The following is an 18393-nucleotide window of genomic DNA, read 5'->3' on the forward strand; positions in this document are numbered from 1 at the left end:
TTGGGTGAAGAGCACACACGAGATGTCCTTGAGGGGGCAATCTGCGTGCACTGCGAGCATTTTTCTGTGAAAAAGCTCCGCTCTCGTTTGTCTCTCTTTTCGAGGAAAGAGAGATGGCCATCTGGTTCCCGCGGCTCAGGTCCGGCCAGGTCACCTGAGGGGTCTCCTGGCCACTTAGTGACGTCCAATGGAAAGGTGGAGGTGGTAGTTAAGTCTTTCTGTATGTACTGCCTCAGGTGATGCTCCCCTCGCTTGAGGGTTGGAGCTTGCCTCTCCCTACGATCAAGCGCCTCTGCGATGCTTAGGAACCTTTCTGTACACACGCTAAGCCTGTGTACTTTCTAAAAACCACATAGTGGTCAGTGTGCACGTGAACACTCTGCACACTTTCTGAAATCCACGTAAGTGGTAAGTGTGCACGCAAGATTTTGTGCACTTTCTGAAATCCTGTACGGTAAGGGTTACGCGCTCCACTTCGTTCCCTTTCTTAAGATGATTAGTCCTGGGTTCCTTGGGCTTCATTCAGTCAGTGTGTATTTGTTATACACCTCAAGCATCGCTTCCCTCAACATGAGGGGCTGTTTGGACGTACTGTGGTTGTCAGCTAGTAGGCTTCACCAGGCCTCCCTGGAGTTGAGTTCCAAATTACTTTCAGTTTCCACTTAAGGTGGTTATCTGGTAACAGGTAGTAGGCCTCTCTAGGCCTCTCTGTAGGTGAACTCCCACATATTGTGGTTATCAGGTAGTAGGCTTCACCAGGCCTCTCTGAAGGCGAGCTCCCACATACTGTGGTTGTCAGGTAGTAGGCCTCACCAGGCCTCCCTGGAGGTTTAGCTCCCACATACTGTGCGTTTCCACTAAAAAGCGAGCTCCCATGGTTTGTGATTGTCAGGTAGTAGGTCTCACCAGGCCTCCATGGAGTTGAGTTCCAGATTACTTTCAGTTTCCACTTAAGGTGGTTATCTGGTGACAGGTAGTAGGGCCTCTCTAGGCCTCTCTGTAGGTGAACTCCCACATATTGTGGTTATCAGGTAGTAGGCTTCACCAGGCCTCTCTGAAGGTGAGCTCCAGCATACTGTGGTTGTCAGGTAGTAGGCCTCACCAGGCCTCCCTGGAGTTGAGTTCCAAATTACTTGCAGTTTCCATTTAAGGTGGTTGTCTGGTAACAGGTAGTAGGCCTCTCTGTAGGTGAAATCCCACATATTGTGGTTATCAGGTAGCAGGCTTCACCAGGCCTCTCTGAAGGTGAGCTCCCACATACTGTGGTTGTCAGGTAACCTTTCAGTACACACGCTAAGCCTGTGTACTTTCTCAAAAACACATGGTGGTCAGTGTGCACGTGAACACTTTGCGCATTGTCTGAAATCCACGTAAGTGGTAAGTGTGCACGCAAGACTCTGCACACTTTCTGAAATCCAAGTAAAGTGGTAAGTGTGCACGCAAGATTCTGCTCACTTTCTGAAATCCTGTACGGTAGGGGTTACGCGCTCTGCTTCGTTCCCTTTCTTAAGATGATTAGCCCTGGGTTCCTTGGGCTTCATTCAACCAGTGTGTATTTGTTATACACCTCAAGCATCGCTTCCCTCAATATGAGGGGCTGTGTGGGCAATTCTCGTGGTAGTTTAGCAGCGCTCCCCTTTTCTAAAAAGGGTCACCTATGAGCATGCTGTTCGGAGCTCGGAGTCCTCCTCTCATGGGAGACTGAATTCTCATTTTTTTCATCAGAGCGCTCCAGTACTACATACTGTTTTGAGACGCACTGTGAGAGCAGACATCCTGCTGAGGCAGGGGCTGAGGCTCGGGAAATGGTGCCTTCGCACCAAGGTGTTGAAGCAGAGTTGGATCACAAGTGCAGTAAGGAGTACCTCAAGGCTCAGTACTAGGGCCGCTACGCTTCACGCTTTATATGTTACCCTTGGGAGATATCATCTGGTAACATGGTGTTAGTTTTCACTGTTATGCTGATGATACTCAGCTCTATATTTCCTCGCAGCCCGGTGAAACACACCAATTTGAAGAAAAAATGGAATGCATAGTCGATATAAAAAATTGGATGACGAGTAATTTCTTACTGCTAAATTCAGAAAAAAACAGAGGTGTTAATTATAGGGCCTAAAAACTCTGCTTGTAATAACCTAGAACACTGTCTTAGACTTGATGGTTGCTCTTTCAATTCTTCGTCATCAGTTAGGAACCTAGGTGTGCTACTTGATCGCAATCTTTCCTTAGAAAGTCACGTTTCTAGCATTTGTAAAACTGCATTTTTCCATCTCAAAAATATATCTAAATCACGGCCTATGCTCTCAATGTCAAATGCAGAAATGTTAATCCATGCATTTATGACTTCAAGGTTAGACTATTGTAATGCTTTATTGGGTGGTTGTTCTGCACGCTTAGTAAACAAACTACAGCTAGTCCAAAATGCAGCAGTACGAGTTCTTATTAGAACCAGGAAGTATGACCATATTAGCCCGGTCCTGTCTACACTGCACTGGCTCCCTATCAAACATCGTATAGATTTTAAAATATTGCTTATTACTTATAAAGCCCTGAATGGTTTAGCACCTCAGTATATGAATGAGCTCCTTTTACATTATACTCCTCTAAGTCTGCTACGTTCTCAAAACTCAAGCAATTTGATAATACCTAGAATATCAAAATCAACTGCGGGCGGCAGATCCTTTTCCTATTTGGCGCCTAAACTCTGGAATAACCTACCTAACATTGTTCGGGAGGCAGACACACTCTTGCAGTTTAAATCTAGATTAAAGACCCATCTCTTTAACCTGGCATACACATAACATACTAATATGCTTTTAATATCCAAATCCGTTAAAGGATTTTTAGGCTGCATTAATTAGGTAAACCGGAACCGGAAACACTTCACATAACACGCTATGTACTTGCTACATCATTAGAAGAATGGCATCTACGCTAATATTTGTCTGTTTCTCTCTTGTTCCGAGGTCACCGTGGCCACCAGATCCAGTCTGTATCCAGATCAGAGGGTCACTGCAGTCGCCCGGATCCAGTACGTATCCAGACCAGATGGTGGATCAGCACCTAGAAAGGACCTCTACTGCCCAGAAAGACAGCAGAGACCAGGACAACTAGAGCCCCAGATACAGATCCCCTGTAAAGACCTTGTCTCAGAGGACCACCAGGACAAGACCACAGGAAACAGATGATTCTTCTGCACAATCTGACTTTGCTGCAGCCTGGAATTGAACTACTGGTTTCGTCTGGTCAGAGGAGAACTGGCCCCCCAACTGAGCCTGGTTTCTCCCAAAGTTTTTTTTCTCCATTCTGTCACCGATGGAGTTTCGGTTCCTTGCCGCTGTCCCCTCTGGCTTGCTTAGTTGGGGTCACTTCATCTACAGCGATATCATTGACTTGGTTGCAAATAAATGCACAGACACTATTTAACTGAACAGAGATGACATCACTGAATTCAATGATGAACTGCCTTAAGTATCATTTTGCATTATTGAGACACTGTTTTCCAAATGAATGTTGTTCAGTGCTTTGACGCAATGTATTTTGTTAAAAGCACTATATAAATAAAGGTGATTGATTGATTGATTGAGTTGGAGAGGTTGGCCAGACTTGGGTGGGTCAGTTTTGCGGCTCGAGAGAGCATCGCACTATCCCCTCTGGCTTCCTCTGACTCATCCAGTTCCAAAGGTAGGTTGGGTATGTAGCTTAGGCCTTTGGCCATAAGGGATTAATGTCATGGACAGCCGTCGAACCGTCCCAGGGGTGACTCCCGGTGAAATGGTAGAGTTGGTTCTTGATGTTTGCCATGATTCTGGCCTGCACTCCCCTCAGCATGGTGGTGTGGGTATACTGTTCCCCATAGTGTCCCCTCAGAGGACGCAGTTCGAAGTTCCCTTGAAAGGGAACGTCTCAGGTTATGAATGTAACCATGGTTCCCTGAGAGGGAACGAGACACTGCATCCTGTAGCTCCCTTCCATGCTTCAGACGCAAGCTTCACGAAGAAGATAAGTGACGTGTCCTGGGGGGCATATTTATAGTCACTCTGGTAGTGACGTCAGAGGCTGTGGCCGGCCAACACGTTGGCGTTTTTCTAAGTATGCTTTAGACACGGGTCACGATGAGGTGTTCCCCATAGTGTCCCCTCAGAGGACGCAGTGTCTCGTTCCCTCTCAGGGAACCATGGTTACATTTATAGTTTGCAGACGACACCACACTCATCGGCCTCATTCAGGACGGTGACGAGTCTGCTTACAGACAGGAGGTTAAAGAGCTGGCTGTCTGGTGCACTCTCAACAACCTGGAGCTTAACACCCTCAAAACAGTGGAGATGATCGTGGACTTCAGGAGAAACCCCCCTGCACTCCCCCCACTCACCATCATGAACAGCACTGTGACTGCAGTGGAGTCATTCAGGTTCCTGGGAACCACTATCTCTCAGGACCTGAAGTGGGACATTCACATTGACTCCTTTGTGAAAAAGGCCCAGCAAAGGTTGTACTCCGCCAGCTGAGGAAGTTTAACCTGCCACAGGAGCTGCTGAAACAGTTCTACTCCACCATCATTGAATCCATCCTCTGCACTTCAGTAACTGTCTGGTCCAGCTCAGCTTCTAAATCTGACCTCAGAAGACTACAGAGGGTAGTCAGGACTGCTGAGGGAATCATCGGTACAACCCTCCCTTCTATTCAAGAACTGTACTTATCCAGAGTGAGAAAAAGGGCTGTCAAAATCACTCTGGACCCCTCACATCCAGCACACTCCCTCTTTGAACTGTTGCCATCTGGTCAACGCTACAGAGCACTGAGCACTAGAACGACCAGACACAGGACCAGTTTCTTCCCTCAGGCAATCCATCTTATGAACAGCTGATAATAACTGTGAACACACTACACTTTATATTTATATACACATACACTTTATTTATCTAACACACATACTTAGTATACACTTAAATTTTGCACATAATACATATGTACATACATAACTGCATTTTGTAATATACCTGCCTACAATTGTCATTTGTATATTGTCATTCACTATCTACTTATTTGTATTTTTTATTCTTTTATTATGTGTTTTATGTTCTGTCGCTGTCATTCTGTTGTACTGCGGAGCTTCTGTCACGAAAACAAATTCCTCGTATGTGTAAACATACCTGGCAATAAAGCTCATTCTGATTCTGATTCTGATTTTGATAACCTGAGACATTTTCTTTTAACCTTAAACCACGTAAACATAATGCATTACACCAAATACACAAAATAATTATATTTTTAGCAGCATCATATGACCCTTTTAAGGGAAATAAATGAAAATGGGGCCAAGCTGTCATCTAGATTTTGCAGAAATTAAGATACATCCAGTATCATTTTTAGTTATTTTTTTGAAGGGTGTCATTAATGTAAAATACTAAACCAGATATTATGTTTAATATAATATTGTAAAAGAATAAGCCATAATCAAATGTAGAAAAATAACTGAATAAATACATGAATGGTCTAATACTTCAAGCAGTCAATTAATTAATATCTGAATGAATCAGCTGTTTTTAATTGACAATAAAACAAAATGGTTAATTGCTATAATCTCTATACCAGTTACCGCTTTGGTCTATTTGGTTTATTAATAGTATTACCTTATCTAAGGGGTTCTCAGCTCTGGCCCTTAAGGTCCAATTTCTGCAGAGTTTAGCTGTAACCCAAACAGACACACCTGATTGTCAACATTGTCAAACCTTTATACATTATTTTAAAACAGTTATTTTAAGTCAGAAATAACAGTGCAACATATAAGATACTTATATGCTAATAAGACTTTTAGGGTGCTTCTAGGGCTCGCTTTGGGGAGCACCTCATTATGACCCATGTCTGAGTTATACATTCAAAAACACCAACAATACATTGGCCGGCAACAGCCCATGACATCACTACTGGTGCGACAATAGTACAAATAGGCTCCGGGAGAACACATAATCCTTTTCAACGTCTTGGATGGTAAATGGTAAATGGACTGCATTTATATAGCGCTTTCAACAGACCACATGGCCATCCAAAGCGCTTTATAATTTTGCCTCACATTCACCCATTCACACACACATTCACACACCGACTGCGGTGTCTGCCATTCAAGGCGCCATCCAGCTCGTCGGGAGCAGCTGGGGTTAGGTCTTCACTGACTTTTTTGTGGGAAGGGTGCATTTCTGTGCTAAGAGTGATCTTTATTCCTTGATTATGGTGAGCTCTAGCAAGGGGTTTAGAGGATGTGTGCATCAAGGTCATCGTTATGTGACTGCGTCTTTTATTTGGGCAAAGAGCACGCACAGAATTGTTCTTGAGGGGGCAATCTGCGTTCACTGTGAGAGGCCATTTTCATCATGCATCCACTGATTCCAGCATTTGAGTCATGCCAACATCGAAGTAATGCACGAAAGCGGCTATAAGAAGATGACACCTGTAGAATAGACACTGGCTAGCTATCTCTCTATGGGTGAGACATTCTCTCTTAAGACTCCCTCCTTGCCATCCAAGCCCCTTCAGGATACATCTTGCTTGAATGGCAAGGCATATGCAGCAGCATGTCAAGTTGCTTCATTGTACACCATGGTGGTGCTTCAGGCATATCAGGTTGACCTGCTGAAAGACCTAGAAGGCGATGGCCTTCCTCCCAGTGAGGCAGCTGAGTTGCGCTGCACCACTGATCTCGCACTCCATGCTACTAAGAAGGCCACCTTTGCTATTGGCAGGTCCATGGTGGCTATGGTAGTAACGGAGAGACATCTGTGGGTATTGGTTTCACCTTCAGAACTTTTTGGTACCTCCGTTGAGACGATGGTTGAGATGTTAAGGTTGGCGAAGGTAGGCAAAGGTGCGCTCAGAAGCCTTCAAATCCTTTATTCCACAAAGTTCTAGGTCTGAGCCCAAACAACACAGGGGTCCTCGTCCATCTTGGTCTGAGGATCAGAGAGGGGCACGGAAGGCTAGTGTTGCAGCTCACACTCCTCCCCCGCCTGTGGTTAGGGGCTGTTGGAATCGCGGGTCAAAGGGAGATAGGAAAGACCTAAGGGAAGTGATCGAGTCAAGGTGTCAGCACTTTCGTCTGGATCAGAGTGATACTTGAGTATCTACTCATTTCCTTTAGGTGTTTTACATCTGCCCTTATCTTCCCCTTCCTAATTCCCTTATAACCACCATCTCTCCACCTGACCGAGGCTAGGTGGGAACTTCCTGCATTGCAATCTCTTATACTGACCCCCCGACTGAGCATGGTTTCATTTACATTTACATTTAATCATTTAGCAGATGCTTTTATTCAAAGTGACTTACAAATGAGAACAATAGAAGCAATCAGACCAACAAGAGAACAACAACAGTATACAAGTGCCATGGCAAGTCTCAGTTAGTCTAGTACATAACACATAGCCAGGTTTTTTTTTTTTTTAAGAATATGATAGACAAGAAAAAAAAGGTAAGTGCTAGTATTAGCTGGTTAAGTGCTGGCAAAAAAGATGAGTTTTAGATGTTTTTTGAAAATGAGTAAAGACTCAAAGAAAGAAAAAGGTCAAGTGAGAGTGATTTTGAACCTCTTTGGGATGGCACCACAAGGTGTCGTTCACTTGCAGAGCAAACTCCTGGAGGGCTCACAAGATTGAATTAGAGAGTTTAGGTATGTTGGTGCCATGCCAGTGGTCATCCTGTAGGCAAGCATCAGTACCTTGAATTTAATGCAAGCAGCTACTGGTAGCCAGTGCAACCTGATGAGGAAAGGAGTAACGTGAGCTTTTTTATGGCTCACTGAAGACAACCCTCGCTGCTGCATTTTGGATCAGCTGCAGAGGCTTTATAGTACATGCAGGAAGGCCCGCCAGTAGAGCATTACAATAGTCCAGTCTGGAGAGAACAAGAGTTTGGAAAAGAAGTTGCGTGGCTTGCTCTGACAGGAAGGGTCTAATCTTCCTAATGTTGTATAAGGCAAATCTGCAGGACTTGGTTGTTGTAGCAATATGGTCTGTGAAGCTTAACTGATGATCCATCACAACTCCTAGGTTTCTGGCTGTCCTGGAAGGAGGTATGGTTGACGAACCCAGCTGTATAGAGAATGTATGATGAAACGATGGGTTAGCTGGAACCACCAGCATTTATGTCTTAGTAAGGTTGAGCTGAAGGTGATGGTCATTCATCCAGCTAGAAATGTCACTCAGACAGGCTGAAATGCGAGCAACTATCGTCGGGTCATCTGGTTGGAATGATAAGTAGATTTGAGTGTCATCGGCGTAGCAGTGATAAGAAAAGCGATGCTTCTGAATTACAGCTCCTAATGATGTCATGTTGATGGAGAAGAGAAGTGGTCCAAGTACTGAGCCTTGAGGAACCCCAGTAGCAAGTCGTTGTGACTTTGAAAAATTCACTCTTCCAAGACACACTGAAGGATCTATCAGAGAGGTAGGACTTAAACCACAGGAGTGCGGTTCCAGAAACATGAACAGGAGAATCTGGTGATTAATGGTGTCAAAAGCAGCAGACCGGTCCAGCAGGATGAGTACTTGAGTACTAAGAATTTTGAAGCTGCTCTTTCCAGTTGCAGGGCTTCAGTAACCGAGAGCAGGGCAGTTTCAGTTGAGTGGCCGCTTTTGAAGCCAGATTGGTTGCTGTCCAGGAGGTTGTTCTGTACAAGGAACATAGAGAGCTGGTTGAACACAGCTCACTCAAGTGTCTTTGCAATGAATGGAAGAAGGGATACCGGTCTGTAGTTTTCCTGAAGTGCTTGATTTAGAGATGGTTTCTTAAGCAGTGGGCTTACCAGAGCCTGCTAAAATGCTGAGGTAAATGGAGTTGATAATGTGAGTAAGTGAAGGTATGACTGAAGAATAAATCGCTTGAATGAGGTGAGTGGGGATCAGATCAAGTGGACAAGTAGTAGGATGATTGGATGATTGGACAGGATAAGTTTGGAAACGTCCATCTCTGAGAGTGGAGAGAAGTAGTAGAGAGAGTGTGCATTAGTCATTGTGGGTTTATCCTCAGTCTGCGATGTGGAGAATTGGTCACTTATGGTTCTTGTCTTATTTGTGAAGAAAACTGCAAAGTCGTCAGCTGTAAGAGTCGATGGAGGAGGAGGTGGAGGCAGATTAAGAAGAGAAAGTTTTGTGGAGTGTCCGGGCATCAAAACAGTTGTTAATTTTGATGTGGTAGTATAATGTTTTAGCAGTGAAGACATTTGCAGAGAAGGAAGAGAGGAGAGACTGATACACACTGAGGTCAGAAGAGTTTCTTGTGGTAGAGAAACGGCAGAGTTGGTTCTTAATGTTTGCCATGATTCTGGCCTGCACTCCCTTCAGCATGGCGGTGTGGGTATACTGTTCCCCATAGTGTCCCCTCAGAGGACGCAGTTCGAAGTTCCCTTGACAGGGAACATCTCAGGTTACTTATGTAACCATGGTTCCCTGAGTAGGGAACTAGACACTGCATCCTCTAGGTTTCCTGCCGTGCATCGGACGCAAGCTTCAGACAAAGAAAAGATGATGTGTTCTCCTGGCGCCTATTTATACCATTGTTGAACCAGCAGTGACATCATGGGCTGTCGCTGACCAACATATTGTTGCTGTTTTTGAATGTATGCTTCAGATTACAGGGAAGTCATGGTCTAATGGTTAAAGAGTTTGACTCCTAACCCTAAGGTTGCTCCTTGGGTGCCGCAGAATAAATAGCTGCCCACTGCTCCGGGTGTGTGTTTATGGTGTGTGTGTTCACTGCTGTGTGTGTGTACTTTGGATGGGTTAAATGCAGAGCAAGAATTTGGAGTATGGGTCACCATACTTGGCTCAATGTCATGTCACTTTCACTTTTTTTTTTTTTCACGACGTGGAGTTCCCCATAGCGACCTCTAGAGGACACAGTGTCTCGTTCCCTACTCAAGGAACCACTTGTAGTAATAGCAGATTTAAATATTTGGCTTAAAGTACATTTTTAAATCATTGTTTTCATAAATTGTACCATTCTTTAAAAGGATGGTTCATCCAAATGTTGCCATAATTTATTCGCCCTTAAGTCTCTCTCTTCTGCCGAACACAAAAGAAGATATTTTTAATAAATATAAGTGATGGAAATGAGTACATGATGACATAATTTTCATTTTGTGGGGTTAACTATCCCTTTAAAATACACTTAATTTTATATATTGTAATGTTTATGATATTGACACTTTTGGATACTAAAACATATATTTGTAAACCATTTATGAGGGATTTAGATATGATAACAGACAGTGTGTGGTGTAATTAAGTCAATTTAAATTATCAGTTTATTCATGTGTTTATAAACTTATTAATTCAAGTATTTTACACGTGCAAATGAAGACCTGAAGAGATCTCAGATGTGCTTGTTAAGCGACTGTTTTGCATAAAAATAAGTAATTTACTTAAACCATATTAATTGCTAACTATAACTAACCATATTATGTGTAACTATAAATGTTAATCTTTTTCTAGCAGATAATCAGAAAGAAATCCAGGGCTCATGATGAACGATTAGGGATGGAGAAGCCCTTATTTAGAGGCTTTCAAATGACAAAGACCTGCGGCCAGCGCCATTGTGTTCCAGTTAAATGAAGGCTGGGGTTAATTACTTTGGCTGAGGCACAAGCCACTCAGGCTACAATATATAACACACAGACACACAGACACACACACACACACACACACACACACACACGTCCAAACCCAAAGCATAAGTAATAAGGGTCACATTTAAGAGTCTGACCACTGGGAGGAGACATTATACCATAATCCACAAACACAGTCACACTGTGAACACAATGTGGATGGTACATATCTGATCTGCTGCAGAATATACTGCACATAAATGCTGTATCCCACAATGCAATGTAGTCTTGACTATCCATATCCCATATCCAGTGTTATACATACACTGGGTACGGAAAGTATTCAGACCCCACCTAAATTTTCACTCTTTGTTATATTACAGCCATTTGCTTAAATCATTTAAGTTCTTTTTTTTCCTCACTAATGTACACACAGCACCCCATATTGACAAAAAAAAAAAACAAAACAAAAAAAAACACAGAATTGTTGACATTTTTGCACATTTATTAAAAAAGAAAAAACTGAAATATCACATGGTCCTAAGTATTCAGACCCTTTGCTCAGTATTTAGCCGAAGCACCCTTTTGATTTAATACAGCCAGGAGTCTTTTGGGGAAATATGCAACAAGTTTTTCACACCTGGGTTTGGGGATCCTCTCCAGTTCTGTCAGGTTGGATGGTAAATGTTGGTGAGCAGCCATTTTCAGATCTTTCCAGAGATGCTCAATTGGGTTTAAGTCAGGGCTCTGGCTGGGCCATTTAAGAACAGTCACGGAGTTGTTGTGAAGCCACTCTTTCATTATTTTAGCTGTGTGTTTAGGGTCATTGTCTTGTTGGAAGGTGAACCTTCGGCCCAATCTGAGGTCCTGAGCGCTCTGGAGAAGTTTTTCGTCCAGGATATCCCTGTACTTGGCCGCATTCATCTTTCCCTCGACTGCAACCAGTCGTCCTGTCCCAGCAGCTGAAAAACACCCCACAGCTTGAAGCTGCCACCACCACGCTTCACTGTTGGGACTGTATTGGACAGGTGATGCCGCTTAGAATTAAGACCAAAAAGTTCTGTCTTGGTCTCATCAGACCAGAGAATCCTTCAGGTGTTTTTTAGCAAACTCCATGGAGGCTTTCATGTGTCTTGCACTGAAGAGAAGCTTCCGTCGGGCCACTCTGCCATAAAGCCCCGACTGATGGAGGGCTGCAGCGATGGTGGACTTTCTACAGCTTTCTCCCACCTCCCGACTGCATCTCTGGAGCTCAGCCACAATGATCTTGGGTTCTTCTTTACCTCTCTCACCAAAGCTCTTCTCCCCTGATAGCTCAGTTTGGCCGGACGGCCTGCTCTAGGAAGGGTTCTGGTCGTCCCAAACATCTTCCATTTAAGGATTATGGAAGCCACTGTGCTCTTAGTAACCTTAAGTGCAGCAGGAATGTTTTTGTAACCTTAGATCTGTCACAGTTCTGTCTCTGAGCTCTTCAGGCAGTTCCTTTGACCTCATGATTCTCATTTGCTCTGACATGCACTGTGAGCTGGACGGTCTTATCTAGACCGGTGTGTGGCTTTCCTAATCAAGTCCAATCAGTATAATCAGACACAGCTGGACTCAAATGAAGGTGTAGAACCATCTCAAGGATGATCAGAAGAAGTGGACAGCACCTGAGTTAAATATATGAGTGTCACAGCAAAGGGTCTGAATACTTAGGACCATGTGATATTTCAGATTTTCTGTTTTAATAAATCTGCAAAAATGTCAACAATTCTGTGTTTTTTATGTCAATATGGGGTGCTGTGTGTACATTAATTTAAGATTTTAGCAAATGGCTGCAAAATAACAAAGAGTGAAAATTTAAGGGGGTAAGAATACTTTCCGAACCCACTGTATATATTCAGTATATTATGTCTCTTATTCATTCGTTCATTCATTCATTCTGCCTTTCTTTCTTTCCCTGAAGTAACTCATATTCTGTTTCAAACACAGACAAATACTTCTAATTCAAAAATTAAATAAATACAAGTACAGATAATTTCAAAAAATGTTTATTAATCTAATCTTAAAGTCAAACAAAGATTCAAAAATGTAAAAATTTGCCTCAAATATACCTAAAAGTTTTACCTCATTGCAAATCTAAAATAAACTGGAACATTGCAGGCACGAAGACTGCAGTTTACTGTAAACTTCAAGCTGCTATTTAAAACAGCGATTGTAAAAGCTTTATCTTTACTTTATCTTTACTTTAATCCACACTTAAAAAGTTCCCCTAATTCAGCTGAAGTTTGTCTGTAATTTTATATAATAAAATCGGCTGTACAAAGTCAAAGTTGCTAAAAAATATTATAATGAGTTAAAGTAATGGAGCCATGAAGAATATGTTGCCATAATTTACAGATTGTATAATTTTATTTATTTATTCCCTTTTACGGTGCACCTTTCCAAAATAAATCCTGACTGTAATTCTTTTAACCTATATACTGTATATAGATTATTTTCCTTTAATGCTATTTACTATTCAATAAATAAATACATAAATAAAAATGTATTAAAAATGTCCACATCATTTGCCAGTTATGTGCATGGTTCCTGCACATAAAGCACTAGTATAACTAACTCAATTATTTCAGAAAATGACAATGAAATATGATTCTGTAAGAATAAATCAATAAAATAAACAAGTGGATAGAGAACAAAGAAGAAGAAAAAGACCTGAGACGCTCAGACCTCAGACCTGTTCTCATCCTCAACCAGATCGATCCGGTGAACGCCAGACCTCGGAGAATAATGCAAATGTGCAACAGGTGTGTTCCTGAAGCAATCATTTGACAGCTGTTTCTGTACTCCAGTGGCATAGTGTTACGTAATGTCAATCTGGATCCTGCTGCATCTACACAGCAGTAAACATTTGTTATGTTTTTGAATGGGCAAACCTGTTGCTAGCTTAACTAGCATTGTATTCGTAATTGATACAAAACTTTGGCGATTAATTGAATAGCCCCACATGGAAACTTCAGCAAAACCCTCAGTGAGATGAAGCAGCCTTGACTTCTTCATTGCACTTGAATCTTCACACAGAAGTGGATAGCTATAGCTGTTTGTCAGGTGTTTCAAGCACTATACAGAGAATGAGTTTTGACTGAATCACTACAGAGGGCACGATCTTGAAACTGAGAGTGAAATGCATTCTGGAGAAAGAAATCTGTCTGAAACTTTAAATATTGCACAAGAACACACAAATATGATACAAATATGATAACAAGGGAAGAAAAGATGATAAGTGTGTTATATGTTCAGAATGGACACTAGATACTGATTCTATGTTGAAATATACTACATACTATGCAGCACATTTTGCTTTCTTGAAAGTAGACATTATTGTATGATAAACATTTCAGTAATGCAATAATAAGACTGTTGTTTTCACTTGATCACATGATTAATGAGTGATGAAGATAATGACTATTACACATTTTTAAGTCAGTTTTGTGTAAAATGTGTTAGCCTCTCTTGTGAAGAAGAGTTCTTATTACATATATATAATATACTTTAAAAGAATAGAGCAAAGCGTAAACTGAATGTAAATATTTAGTATGCTTAAATGCAATAAAAAATGTATTATAGTTTAAAATTATATTAAAAGCAATTGGTTGAACTCGAGGGTTTTTGACCCACTTAAGTAGGACTTCCGAACGTCTTTATATTTAATGTACTAATTTACTTTATATTGATTTTCAATTGTGTTTATTTTGAATGAATGTGCCGACAAGCATTTATTGTAAACTTATCTATACTTTAAAGCCATTTCTATTGAAACATATATGTATTCAAATAAATTTGTGATCACGCATTTGTAAGGACAAAGTTGGAATTTATTGCATTTAATGTAAACTTCAAATATAATATCAGATATATATATATATATATATATATATATATATATATATATATATATATATATATATATATATATCATACTACCATACAAATAAACAGATGTAAAGTATTTGATTTATTGATTATAATTTAGTGATCTGGTGTTATCTTTATCTTTTCTACTATATTGACATACATATGTTATAAAACAATGATTTAGCATGTACTTTGAAATAAATCTTGAACTTAACATTATAACTAAGTTCACTTTTAAAAATTATGAAACATGAAAGTGCCATAAAAAAAAAAAAACATTCAGTAGAATGAAGCACAGTTCTTGCCAAATGTGAGAATATAACCTACAGTGTGTTTACTGCAGAGACGGTTAAGTATGCAATACAATCTGATACATATTTGTTGTTCCTAGAAATAAAATAAATGATTATTCCAGCAGAACATAAAGAGAAGCTGTCCCCTGCTCTTATTTACTGACGTCAGAGGCAACAACATTAACACTTATTACACAGCTCCACAATTAACCTCTGCATCACATTACAGTGAATGAGGGGCTTGGAAGTCAAGCTGACAAGCATCTGAAGCTCCCTCCCTCCACAGCCTCATGTCACCCACACTCACTTGTCTGGAGGTGTGGAAGCTGACAGAATCATTACTGGAAATGACTCGGCTTACATTCCAGCAGATAATGTGCTGGTCACGGGGGCAGACGCACCACGAGCCTCTTTTCTCCCCACGCTCACGTATAATCCACAGCCCACACCGAGCAACTGCATTGCCTTCATAATCAATAGTCTGTTATGAGCAAAAGTTATGAAGAAGTGCGGAGCATCGGGGAAAAAATGGAATAATACATGCATGTAATATTTAGCTTCAGCTTGCATTTATAATAAAAACATGATTTGCAATTTAATGTAAATCGCGGGACACATTTGTAGAACTTGAAATTTACTAAGGCAAGCATCACTAGTACTATTGCTTATGTAAATAGTTATGGGTTTTAAGAAATCTAGTTTTCATAGATTTTGTCTGCTCTGAGCAAACCATTTGTATGTAATATACAGTCATGCATTGCAGTGCTGTTTGGTTACCAGCCTGAGCACAAAAAGTTAAGCCTTACTCAGACGAGCGCAATAAACCAGGCAACCTTTTTCTAGGAATATGAAGCAGTGTCACCATGGAAACCACTCAGAGACGGTGCTGTTTAGTACCTCTGTCCAAATAATGCTTTGGAAGCAAAAGAACGTTTAGTAAATATCAGTTCATCTGTCCAAGTGTACCTTCGGTCCATGGGGGAAATTATTTCAAATTATACTTCAGGCATTTATCTTAGGATGGTCAATAAGCCATGACCTCATAACCGTTTCATTGGTCTGCCTACAGAAGAAGGATAAGCACTGCTCTACAACATAAACAAAGCAGTCTTAGAAATTAATATATCATTTTTGCTTTCAATTTACAAGTATAATCAGCTTGGTTTTCAGTTGTCACTTCATCTTTTATTACATCAAAACTATTATATCATAAATAAATAAATCTTGATTAGTTAAACCCTGGTTTCACTGAAAAGGCTCAATCCAGACTCATAATCCAGTTTTACATTAAAGCAACTTGCACTGACATATCTTGAAATATCTCACTGTTATTGTCTCAAGATGCTTACTAGCAATTATTATTATTATTTTCTTTCTTAAATGTACTTATTGAATAGGGTGGCCATATGAGCCATTTTCAGCCAAAATCTGGATATTTTAGGCAATATCAAATTCCTGGCAAGGACGCGTCCTGGGAAAATGGCTCATACGGTCAACCTATAATTGAACTGTGGCCTAATTCTAGCTTAACCTAAGCCATGTCTTTGAAACCAGGCCTTAGTACATGAATATACCAAAAAATAAAAAATAAATTAAATTAAATTAAATTAAATTAAATTAAATTAAATTAAATTAAATTAAATGACATTCCTAACTTGCCCTAAACCCTAAACTAATGAAGTCCAATGTCATTATAATTAGTATTTTCAACTTGAATAAAACCAATTAAATCAAATTTTCTTCTAAGGGGTCAACAATGACCAATATAATACAATATAATACATTTACTTTAGACTGATAATAATTCAAAGGATCAAAGAAGGGACCATTTCCAGTATATGATTATAGTATATCTGATACCTACCTTACATTGTTCGGGAGGCAGACACACTCTTGCAGTTTAAATCTAGATTAAAGACCCATCTCTTTAACCCGGCTTACACATAACATACTAATATGCTTTTAATATCCAAATCCGTTAAAGGATTTTTAGGCTGCATTAATTAGGTAAACCGGAACCGGGAACACTTCCCATAACGCCCTATGTACTTGCTACATCATTAGAAGAATGGCATCTACGCTAATATTAGTCTGTTTCTCTCTTGTTCTGAGGTCACCGTGGCCACCAGATCCAGTCTGTATCCAGATCAGAGGGTCACTGCAGTCACCCGGATCCAGTACGTATCCAGGCCAGATGGTGGATCAGCTCCTAGAAAGGACCTCTACTGCCCTGAAAGACAGCGGAGACCAGGACAACTAGAGCCCCGGATACAGATCCTCTGTAAATACCTTGTCTCAGAGGACCACCAGGACAAGACCACAGGAAACAGATGATTCTTCTGCACAATCTGACTTTGCTGCAGTCTGGAACTGAACTACTGGTTTCGTCTGGTCAGAGGAGAACTGGCCCCCCAACTGAGCCTGGTTTCTCCCAAGATTTTTTTCTCCATGCTGTCACCGATTGAGTTTCGTTCCTTGCCGCTGTCGCCTCTGGCTTGCTTAGTTGGGGTCACTTCATCTACAGCGATATCGTTGACTTGATTGCAAATAAATGCACAGACACTATTTAAACTGAACAGAGATGACATCACTGAGTTCAATGATGAACTGTCTTTAACTGTCATTTTGCATTATTGACACACTGTTTTCCTAATGAATGTTGTTCAGTTGCTTTGACGCAATGTATTTTGTTTAAAGCGCTATATAAATAAAGGTGACTTGACTTGACTTGATATTCAGAACCAGACAGAGAAAAGAAGATCTGTCAGAAAAACAAACCTCTGATCAACATTAATATTTTCCCTAAAGAGAGAGAGAGACCATGGCCCATAATGCACAATTTTGTGCTTTATATCCATGGCTTTCACAGGTATCTAAGGGGTCGTGACTGCCGAGGGGCCTGACACATTCCACCCCAAAAAAGGCAGTGCCGTGGGGCAGATAGAGCCAGCAGCTCCAGCTTGAGATGACAACACAACAACCAAATATGCAGATCACTCCTTACAACTCTGGCTCGTGTTAATGTGATTCGCTGGCTTCCAAGGTCTGAATGGCACAGCCAGTGCTTTTGGGTATTTGGGTGGATTTCAAAGGTAGTCATACCTCATACATTCACTGAATAACAATGGAGCTGTGATTGATTAAGGTTTCACCAGCATGTTGCTTTATAAAATCCTTCAAAACTGTTCATTAAAAAAATTATTAATGATAAGACTAATTATTGACTTGGCAAAAAAACAAAGAGTAAAAGAGCTCGCAAAAAATAATAAAGGGTCTCAGACTTACTGAACTCCCCCCTACTGTCCCTGAGATATGATCATAAAAATAAAATGTAAAATGCATTGTATGTATGTCTGTAAATTGTCAATGTATCTGTTAGAACTGCTTCATTTTTAAAATTTCCCCTTGTTTGGCCAACAGTAGCATCCACAGGGAACCCAAGCCCTACAGACAGTCATTGATATATGTCAGTAAGTTAGCAAAGTAGCAAAGAGTTTAATGAAGCTGAAAGGAAGGCTAATGGATGCATGTTGGGAGAGAATCTGTGTATGGAAGGGCTAATGTGACACATATGAATAAATAAAAAAAAGAACCGAATTTACATTATTA

Source organism: Carassius gibelio, chromosome A8, assembly GCF_023724105.1.
Source record: "Carassius gibelio isolate Cgi1373 ecotype wild population from Czech Republic chromosome A8, carGib1.2-hapl.c, whole genome shotgun sequence".
NCBI classification, from domain to species: Eukaryota; Metazoa; Chordata; class Actinopteri; order Cypriniformes; family Cyprinidae; genus Carassius; species Carassius gibelio.